The 11216-nt window shown below is 39.7% G+C and overlaps 1 non-coding gene across 1 annotated transcript; it reads left to right on the top strand.

Annotated features, from left to right (window-relative positions):
• The first annotated feature begins 8538 nt into the window (after positions 1 to 8538).
• LOC111764190 (U6 spliceosomal RNA) lies at positions 8539 to 8645 on the top strand. Its single transcript, XR_002796870.1, has one exon. It is a non-coding gene; the product is annotated as a U6 spliceosomal RNA (small nuclear RNA).
• Positions 8646 to 11216: the final 2571 nt, after the last annotated feature.

Here is an 11216-nt window from a genome sequence, read left to right as displayed (position 1 = left end):
GCTCCCCTACGCGGGGACACCCCTGCGTGGCAGGGCACTCCCTGCGCGCATCAGCACTGCACATGGCCAGCTCCACACGGGTCAGGGAGGCCCGGGGTTTGAACCGTGGACCTCCCATGTGGTAGACGGGCGCCCTAACCACTGGGCCAAGTCCGCTTCCCACAAATGATAGTTTCAGAGCATATCCCTGCATATTTCCTTCCCTTCAAAACAATTTAATTTGCATGTTAAATCTTGGCACATTATGAGATAATCAGAAGGTGGTATAGAAAGGGCCTGGCAGACCTGGGCTGGAAACGAGCTCCACCATGTTATTCGACCTTCGTGAGTTAGTTCATGTCTCTAGGTTTCTCTTTCTTCAACTTTCTAATGGGTCTTATGTAGGGGAGGAACTGGTGGCTCTCCTGCTGTGCTCACTGACATTCACACACACATACACAGCTCACTCAGAAGAAAATGCTGAAAGAAAGGAAGATAATGAAGTCTGGAGCCCTTCCCTGAGTGAAAAAGAGAGCACTTGTTAGACTTAACAGGGATCCTCTGGCCAGCTTCTGCTTGACCAGTGCCTGTGCTGTTAAATATTTATCTTCTGTTAAACATTTGAACATCATCTCTGATAATGATACCTGTTTCACAGGATTTGAGGAAATGTTAAATTAGAAACTGGTATAAAGTACCTAGTCAGTGCAAGACATAACTATTAAGTGGTCAGTGTAAAGCATTTTTCCTCCCCTTTCTCTGATCTTTAGAATGAGACTTTAATTTGATAAAGTTTCCTATCTTTTCAAGTCTCTTTCCCATATGCTCAATTTCATCCTTTCTTGCTTTCATTTCTTTATGAAGTATATGCCCACTACTCTAGGTAAATATTACTTCTCCCTACTTTACTCTGCCTCTTTAGAAAATTCTTAGTTCTCTATTTTAGTGGTATTGTAGGAGGTCCCCATTTTTGCTTCTCAGTCTCCCCTATTTATAGTCTTCACATTTTTTGGCAAGTTTGCCTTAAAAATTGCCAAGAGAAATGTTATGCTCAGGACATTCATGTGGGCATTTTCTCCAGTAACTGTCTCTGTGTTCTCACTCTGGTCCTCTCCAGAACTGTGTTATGGAAACAGCTGAATCTTCCAACAACATCAAAAGTGCCCTGTCCAGTACTGAAAGATAGGAGGGTTTCCAATTTTAAATGAATCATGTGCTTATACTGAAGGCTGAGCATACAATCCACAGCCCTACATTCTAAGAGGGAGGTAGGCATGTGAGAACAGAGAGACCATCCTTGGGGACTCCATTTTGCCTTGGAAAGATCATTAAAATGACACAAAAGGACCATGTCAACATCACAGTTATTTTTAGAGTGGCTATGAGGTGACACCTTGGTTCTTGAATATATTCCATTCCAATTAGAAGACAAGTTAATGCTCAGGGCTTGCAAATTCTACCTCATCTTTCTAATTGATTAGTAAATATTGTGATAGCCCCTGAATAAACTCCCATGTAGATTTTATAACAGACACAATTGATAGAGATGATAAAGATACAAGTTTTTTTAGAGGCATTAAAAGGGAAAAGTTGAGGAAAACTTTGAAATGAACTAGAAAGATTAGGGGTATCTTCAGTGGAAAAATTGGCATTGTTTAGTGCATTTTTCCAGATTATCTGATTCTATGGATGATCTGTGTCTTTCTCATCTTTTAGGTATTTTACAACTCTGTAATTTGTAGATAATTGATATTAAAGCCAACAATTCTTGTCTATAGACATGCAAATGAATTTTGTCCAATGGAAGCACAATTGATCCCCTTTTCTTTGGCAAAAGTCAGTTTTGCACCTATTAAGCAGATTCATATTAATGTTTCTATTAAGCATTCCTGATTGTGTATGTGTCTGATTTTTAAATTCTCCCCTGAATTTGTTATAACATCTTACTGATTCCCTTATTAATTGAGTTAAATAATGTATTGAAAAGTGTTCATTTTATATTTGCATGAGCCATGATTTTATCTTTAAAAAAATCCCCTAACAGCATTCTAAATTATAATCCAAGATAGAATTCTAGTAAATGAAAGTACAGAAATAACCAAATCAGAGTGAATTTTATAGTTATCCTCCATGTGACCAGGATGATGCCAGGGGCTGTGAATCATACAATGAAGCTCAAAACCTGGCCCTTGAAATGGAAGAGCTATAGATCTGTTTAGAGAGACAAGACTTTCATGCATGACAAAGGTGCTTCTTTCACATCCATGTCCTTGAGGGTTCTATTAACTCTTCTCTTCCGGCTGCTCCTTTCTAGTTTTCTCAAATATGCCCGAGTTTTCTCTTCCCAGCCACATGCTAACAACTCTCCCATCACATCTCCATCATCAGCTTTTCCTCCCCACCAGACCAGGTACTCTCATGAGACTATTTCACTTTAATGTCCCACTGGTGTTTCAAACTCAGCATATTCAAACCCTGACTTACTATCTCTTCTGAAATCCTTGCTTCTCCTTCTTCATTCTGTTTCCTGGTATCTGACTCCATCATATGATTGCATATACCAGAAACCCAGGAATCAATCACAAACTGAACAGACCAGCTGTACTTTAAAATACTTGACCACAAACCTGAAATGGGTACTCAACACTGGCTAGTAATTCTCTTGTCTCTCCAATAGGTTTGCTATCCTGGTAATGGAGATGATTATTTCACACCTGTGGGGACCCAAGCTCCCCCACCCCCAAGTCCTCACCATGTAGATGCCTGCATGTCCTAGACATAAGGTAAAAGTTAACATCCCTTCCTGGAGGGGAGATAATATATACGTGGTATCAAAAACTATCATCTTCCCAAAGCAGTAAATGTCCTTGGTAAATGTGCTTCCTATGAGCACAGTGAAAGCATCAGCAGACTCCATAAGTATGCTTCACATGACCCTAGCAGGAATTCTCTTCTCATACCCTATGGAATGTCCTTATTCTAAAACCCCTTATGTCACCCCTAATTCTCTCCTCTTTGCAGAGCGCTATCTTCTGCCATCAGAGAGTCTCTCCTGTCCGTAAGTCCCAATAAGCTTATGCCTAAGTGCCAGGTGCGTTCTTTGGTCTTGTGGCTGCACCAACTCGTGCCCTTCAGGAGTTGGGCCATAACAAATTGGCGAGGCAGCCAGGACACCAGAGGACCACCAGCAGTAGTGGGCATGGGCTCAGGGAAAGGAGAATCTGCGTGGAAAATACGTCCATTTGGGGAAGGGTGGCTGCTCTCCTGGATGAGCAGAGACCAAGAGAACATGGGGACACCCTAAAAATTCCGGTAGGTATGCTGGCTTTGCTACAGCAGGTAGCAGAACAGCTGCACTTAAATAAAGAAAAGAGAGACCGCCAGATAGTGGTGGTTGTAACATGGAGCCTTGACGATGGCTACCGTGGTAGAACAAGCAGCGAAGACCTCTGCACTGCTTAGAAGAAAACTTAAAGCTAGAAAGGGATATGCACCGAGCACAGGCAGGGATGAAAGATTCCTTAACTAACCAAATTGATAATCACTTAGAAAGCCTGGCTTGTAGATATGCTTGAGCTAGAGGCCAAAGGCTGCCTGCAGTCCAGGTCTGGAGGATATTAACCACCCCCAGGTGGGACACTAAGGCGTGGGATCCTATAGACTCCTCCTCAGGTGAGGAGAAAGAGGCAGAATGGGAGGTGGAAGAGGATGATGAGCTCCCAAGGGTATGCCCTATAATACAGCACAAGTGGAATTAATTCAACTGCTGGAAAAGTGGGAAAACTTAGCAACATTAGTGTTACTACTAAAATAGTTCAGGTGCTTAGTTAATAAATGAAAGTGCCAAATTTGTTTTGAAGTAAAAATTTAAAATGGAAGAAATTGCAGCATTGATGTGGAGAAAGTGGCCACGGTGCTGAGGGTAGGGAGAGGGAAGAAGAGATATGATGTGGGGGCATTTTCAGGACTTGGAGTGGTCCTGGGTGGTGCTGCAGGGACAGATGCTGGACATTGTATGTCCTCCCATGGCCCACTGGGTGGACTGGGGGAGATTGTAAACTACAATGTAAACCATTATCCATGTGGTACAGCAGTGCTCCAAACTGTATTGCCCAAATGCAATGAATGTGCCACAATAATGAAAGAGGTTGTTGATGTGGGACGAGTGGGGTGAGGGGGGTGGGAAGTATATGGGGACCTCATATTTTTTTAATGTAACATTTAAAAAAAATAAAGAAGGAAAAAAATCATAAAAAAAACTTATTGGAAATCATAACTAAGAGTTAAGATCATTATATCATTATATAGTTGCCAATATATTATAAAACAGCAAAAGGATAATATCTGAAATTGCTATCACTGGGTGGATTTGGCCTAGAGCTACTGTTGTGTTGGTAATCTTAGGCTCATTTACCTTTGTTTATGGTTACTTCAGGTCTAGCCTCAGCTCTTGTATGCTTACTATAGTAATGGTAATTCTAAACTGAACTTTACCTTTCCTTATGATTATTTCAAGACTGAACTCACCTTTGTAATGGTAACTACACTATTATCCCCTGTTAGGATCAGTGGAAACTTCTTCTCCCCAAGGCTTGGGGGGAAGGCAAGTTTGAGGCACCCCTGTCTCTGGTCCTTCCACTGGTGTTAATAACTTTGCTTTCTATCATGACTATCCAGGTGTAGCAAAAGCCCAGAGGGACCCCACGAACTTTGAGGAGATTACTGTCTGGTGGAATCCTTGGCCCTTGGGGTTCAAATTCCCCTCTTCCAGTCCAGTGGCTGCCAGAGTCCTGTTATCTCTGAGGACTGGGGAGTAAGGAACCTCCCACCCCGAGCATCAGGAATTCTGAAAGAAGCAGATCATGAGATAAACCAGTTTTCCCTGAGACTTCAGTGACCTCAATGAGAATGTACTAGAATTAGCACTGTTCATCTGAGGTCTGTCAAAGTGGAAATGGGAAATAAGCAAAGCTCTGAAGGAAAGGAAAATGATATAGATTGTATTTTAAAGCATTGGGAACAATTTGGTTATAACGAAAAAGAATGAAATTTGTGTGCAAAACTGCATCGTCACAGTGCAGATTCGATTAATTGGAAATAGCCTTCAAAGAGATCTTTAACATAATATTATTTTACAGTTGTAGCAGTTTGACATAGTTATAAATTCCAAAAATAGATATTGGGTTATGTTTATAAACTGGTCTGAACCTGGGCATGATTAAGCTATGATTAGGGCTTTGATTGGGCCACGTCATTAGGGTGGGGACTCACAGGTAAAAGGCATGGCAAAGGAGAGTTGAGGGTTCTTAATGCTGGAGTTTTGAAATTGAAGTTAGATGCTAAAGTCTTAAGCTGGAGCCCTGGGGAAAGAGACAGAGCCATTCACCTGATAGTCTACAGCTGACCTTGTGGAGAAAACAGAGGAGCTGAGCCCAGAGGAGCCCAGGAAGCCTGAGCCCTGGAAGATGTGGGCAGCCATCTTGCTCCACCACGTGAAAAGAGACTTGGGTGAGGGAAGTGACTTATGTTTTACGGTCTGATATCTGTAAGCTCCTACCCCAAATAAATACCCTTTATAAAAGCCAACCAATTTCTGGTATTTTGTATCAGCACCCCTTTGGCTGATGAATACAACAGTTAAACTTATTTTGTAAGAGAATGAAAACTGTAAGTAACACTAGTGAGTTGTGTGTTTTTGCACCTCTCATTTTGTGACTGCCTATTTGTTCAGTGGATATTTTCATATCTCAGGTTGGTAATATCAAACTAACATTTAAAAATCCTTAAAGGAGCTCTGTTCAAATTGTTAAAAATTAAATATGCACTTATATATATATAAATCAATATTCCTGGGGCCCAAATTAGAGTAGCTAAGCAGGATAGAAAGGTCATATAGAAATATGAATATCAAAATTATTAAGAAAGAGAAAAAAGTTTTTCCGAAGCTCTTGATACCCCTAGCCCCCCTCTCCCCTCCCCCCCCAACTCAGGGCCTCCTTCTCTTTGCAAGAGCTATGGAGTAAGGACTAGGTGTGACAAGATAGGGAAAATGTAAGTTCAGTATAAAACTCTATCTACTAGAATGGGGAATTAAGAACATAGTTTGTCTTGTAATCTCCCAATTTAAACATTTTAACAGCCTTAAAATGAGGACAATTAGTAATCCAATTACCAAATTTCAGTACATAAACAAAATAGTCCTTGAAAGCTATGACAAGATCTTTTCTAAATTATGATTAAAACAAATATATCAAAGACAATATATTCCAGAAGCTGGAAGTCAATATGTTATTAAGGTTAATCATAATTTTAGAATTTTATTAAAGAAAAAAGAGGTTTATCCTCCTGTGAATGAAGGAAGAAAAAAGAGCCTTTCTTGCATAAATTCTTAGGGTTTCAATTTTATTTAGCTTGGATGAAATGTTCCTAGATTTATAGGATACTAATAAATTAACAGCATTATATGTATTAAATCTTTAAGATGATGAAAATTGTAAGTTTTTGGCTAATGAAATTATTACAAAGCTCTTTTAAAAAATTGGTTTACCTATACTGAAATGAATAGTTTTTTTTTTCTTCACAGAACAAAATGAGGGATGTGAGACTTCAATGGATATAGAAGGAAGTAAAAGTTCTGTGGACATGAATTCATAGTCAATGCTGACTAAAATTTGATAAGTTTAAGGGAATGTTCTTTGTCCTGAGATAAGATAGCTGGTTTTCATAAAATCAAGGTGAAAATATGTAAGACAAGACTTGAATGAATATAGAAAGTTGTAGAAAATAATATTAAGTAAGGGAATGTGTTTTATAGAGGTGAAATTTGTCTGGACATAAAGTAACTAGTTTATGTGGTTATGGTTAGTTATAGGAAGTTTGCAAAAACATCTTCTAAACTGATGTATTTAAATGGCTAATTCCAGAAAGGCATTATTAAATAGAAACCCAAATTGATATTGATAACAAAAAGTAACTTCATAACAGGGAAACCTGTCAGAGGCCACCTCAATCTGCATGTTAAGGTGGTGTGGTAAGGGAAGATAATTCCATTGGGAATTTTAGGTTTTCGTAAAATAATGGAGAAAGTAGTTTTTTTTCCTGTATTTCTAAAGAAAAATATCCGCTAGTTAATGTAATCATGGTAAAGGTATATAAGTGAAAAGTAAAGTACTAAATAGTTAAGCTGATTTAATATGTTATAAACTGCATTGAAAGTATTGAGTACATGATAAAAATTCAGAGATAGACTTCAGTAGTGTAATTCTTTCTTGTGCATTCAAACCAGGCCCAAATACCCTGCATGGTACCTCTCCCTTTAAGTTATTGGCTAAGGCGGTCACTACAACCTCTAAAATAATAAAAATATGTACCACATTTCTGGACATGCTATTGAAGTGAATGGGAGAGTAGATTGCAGTTTCAGACTCCTGCAGCAGCCAGTGATGGCTTGATATGGCCAGATGCACAATGAACATTGCCTCTAGACCGGCTTTTTTACAGAGCCAAAGGGCGCTCTGCACCAGGCCAGTGAAACACTGGAGCTCCAAGGTTAAATGGTACTCTAGCTTGCTGGCTGTGTGAAGGACCTACCAAGGGGACAATAATTACCAAAGTAATGAGAATAGAATCTAAATAGACATAATTGGCCTTCTCCCATGGACAGAAATAACTTGTATGTATGGCGAAAGTTATTTCTGTCCAGAAATTGATTGGTTTTTATAAAGGGTATTTATTTGGGGTAGGAGCTTACAGATACCAGGTCATAAAGCATAAGTTACTTCCTTCACCAAAGTCTATTTCCATGTGTTGGAGCAAGATGGCAGCCAATGTCTGTCAGGGTTCAGGCTTCCTGGGTTCTTTCCTTCCTCAGTCTTCTTTTTCCTGGGCTCAGGGTTTTTCTCTTTCTGGGGCTTGCTTCTGTTTCCTCTGTGAGCTTACTTTCCAGGGCTCCAGCTTAAGGCTTTAGCATCAAACTGCAACACCAAAACTCCAACATCAAAAACCTACAGTTCTGTTCTTTCCCATGCTTTTTTATCTGTGAGTCTCCACCCACCAAGGGGTGGGGACTCAATGCCCTAATCATAACTCAATCATGCTCAGGTACAAATCAGATTACAAGTATAATCCAATATCTATTTTTGGAATTCATAACCGTATCAAACTATGACATATGGTATTTAACTTAAAGCTTAGATATTTTAACTGCAGCTCAAAAAGGAACTTGTGTATTGATTAATATTAATATTAATATTAAATACCTGATAAATACAATTATATCTTTTCTATTCTAGATCATATGGAGAAGGATATTGAACATGTTAAAAGTCTTTATAAACTTAATTCATTTCCTAATTAATGAACATGCTTGTAAGATAAAAGAATGGCTTTCTTAGATATTGTCTTTATTTTGCTTACCATATGCTTAACTTGCTGTTGAAGTTTATTTCTTCCAGAATCAATGTCTTCCAAAACAAGGTATTAGTCATGTAGGAATTTCATATAGTTCCAACAATGGTGCTGGCCCCGTATCCCCTCAACCTCATTAAAGTAGCCAGAGATGTGCTCGCTTTGGCAGCACATATACTAAAATTGGAATGATACAGAGAAGATTAGCATGGCCCCTGCGCAAGGATGACACGCAAATTTTTGAAGCGTTCCATATTTTAGAGTAGAATTTGGGAAAAAAATAGTAATAATGCAAATTAAAACATAAAAAAAAAAAAAATAGCCAGAGAGTTTCACAACCCATCAGGCAGGGACTACTGCCCCTACCCAACAGGAAGCAGCTACAGAAGAAGGACCATGGCCTTTCAGGTCTCCCTTAAGAATAAGGGTGTAAACTCTCTGGGGGGGGAGTTGAGGCAGCTTTTATAGGAAACAAGGAAGGCACCTTGTCAGAATAAAGCCTGCCAAAGACCATGGTCATGAGGTCTAGTTTCAAAGTTCTGGACTCAGAAGAAGTCCTGCATAACTCCAAACAGGAAGGCCTCCCCATTGGTTCCCTGAAAGCTGACAAGTGAAGGTAGAAAGGCAACCGAACATGTCAGCAAATACCTGGGGCCTTATGTGTGTCTATGTGGACTCTCTTTATGCCTAAACTAGTTTTTGATGTACTGTGGAAAACTCAGAGAATTTAGAAGGGGAATATTATGGTATTTGAAGCCTCCTCATAGGACTCTCCTACCTGGTACTTTGTTATCTACTAATTGCAATGTTACTTATTAAACCAGCATGACCTATCCCTTACTTTTTCTCATAAATATCTTTATTTTTGCCCATAGTGCCCTAGCCAATACCTTCCTGCAGTGGGCTTCAGCAGTAACTCATTCCCACAACCAGACCCAATGTTGAGTTTGCAGAAACCTGCCATCCTTGGGTGCTACTTGCTTTCCTTGGGTCATAACTCCCGCAAATTGGGCACCATGGAACACTTCGCTGGCATGGCAGAATATGACGCATTGACAAGTTTGGAACAAGACTTTCTCATTTAAGACTGAGATTCAGCTGCTTTCTTTCAATTAGACTTGCTATTCTATTTTTCCCTTGTAAGGGAACAGGTGAATAAGCCCAGGTCTTTTTTAGGATATGCTGAATATAATGGCTTAGGATGGCTAATGACTGAATCTGTCACCTTAGATTGTCTTGTCCCTGTCTGTGTAGAAAGACAAGAGGGAATCCATGTTGTGGGGTAGTTAGCCCCTGAGTTGTATAAGTTTACTATCAAGGCTAGATATAGTGTAAAGTGTGGGCCCTGGTGGTCTTACCCATTGGCTGTTTTTGTGCCAGGTGGTGCTGCAATTGTCACTGAAAAACACCTAACAGCTTTAGCTAACCATACTGCTCAAGCCCTTAATGACTCCAAAGTAGCAATTTCCTTACTAAATGAAGAAACTGCCCAAATACAAAAAGTAGTTTTACAAAAATAGTATGCTTTAGATATTCTACCTGCATCACAAGGTGGGAACTGTGCCCTCATTACTGTTCAATGTTGTGTGTATATTACTCCTGTTTTTCTGTTGTCTTTTATACTGGTGCTGTGGAATGTGGATGCAATGCTTGTCCTATAGTCAACCTAGGCTGCTATGTGGGGATGGATTATGGGGCCCAGGGTTCCCCCAGGTTCTCAGCATGTAGCTACCTACATGACCTAAATATGAATTAAAGGTTAACAACCCTCCCCTAAGGGGAGAGAATAGATAAATGTGATCATAAACTATGATCTTCGCAAAGCAGTAAAAGCCATTCCTATGAGCTTAGTGAAAACATCACCAAACCCCATGCGTGCTGTCATGGGATGTAGCAGGAACTCTATTATCATACCCTCTGAAATGGCCTTGTTATCATCCCTATGGAATGTCCTTGTTACCCCTTATATCACCCCCTATTTTCTCATCTCTGTGTAGAGTGCTAGCTTCATTTTTGAACAGCTGGTGTCAAAGATTTCCTCCTGTCTGTAAGTCCCAATAAAGCTTATGCTTGAATAAATGCCAGGTGTATTCTTTGGTCTTGCAGCCTCACCATCTCATGTCCTTCAGGATTTGGGTTGTAACACCATTCATCAGTTGATGGACACCTGGGTTGTTTCCAACTTTTGGCAATCATACATAATGCTGCTAGGAACATCAGTGAGCAGATGTCAATATTTGTACCATACTAATATATTTTGTTGTTAATAGGGGATAATGTGAGGGGGGGAGAGGATGGGGTATATTGGAGTTGTGGGAAACAAAGGCATGTTGTTTCCATGGAAACAAGTTACTTTCTGACGACTGGGTCATGCTGTCCCTAGAGATAAACGTGCAGGTGGCTAATCTCTCTGGGAAACATAACATTCCAGCAGAACCCAGACTTGATATCTCAAGTAACCTGGGCAACAAGATTAATGAGTATATTTGTTTCAATAATATAATAGAACATTATGAGCTTTGGTAACTATCTTACCCACTGTGCACTGTGTTATTTAGAATAAGGTAATGGGAATAGTTAGCTAGAATAGTTGCTGGTTCTCACACTTGCTTGGGGTATATAAAGGAGCCCCTGAGATTAATAAACTTGTCTGATGAGCTTGAGAAATCAATGCTCTCAGAACTCCTGATCCCAATCTCTCTTTGTCTTTCATTCCCGATACCCTTTGGGTCCATCACTCCGACAGGAGTCCCCTATTTTAAAAAAATTTATTGAAGTATATCACTCATTCATAAACATACCTGAACAATAAGTGTATAGTAATAGTTGAG

The sequence above is a fragment of the Dasypus novemcinctus genome, chromosome 9, assembly GCF_030445035.2.
Source record: "Dasypus novemcinctus isolate mDasNov1 chromosome 9, mDasNov1.1.hap2, whole genome shotgun sequence".
NCBI lineage: Eukaryota > Metazoa > Chordata > Mammalia > Cingulata > Dasypodidae > Dasypus > Dasypus novemcinctus.
The sequence above is the reverse complement of the archived record's forward strand: the minus strand, read 5'-3'. Positions and strand labels throughout refer to the sequence as shown.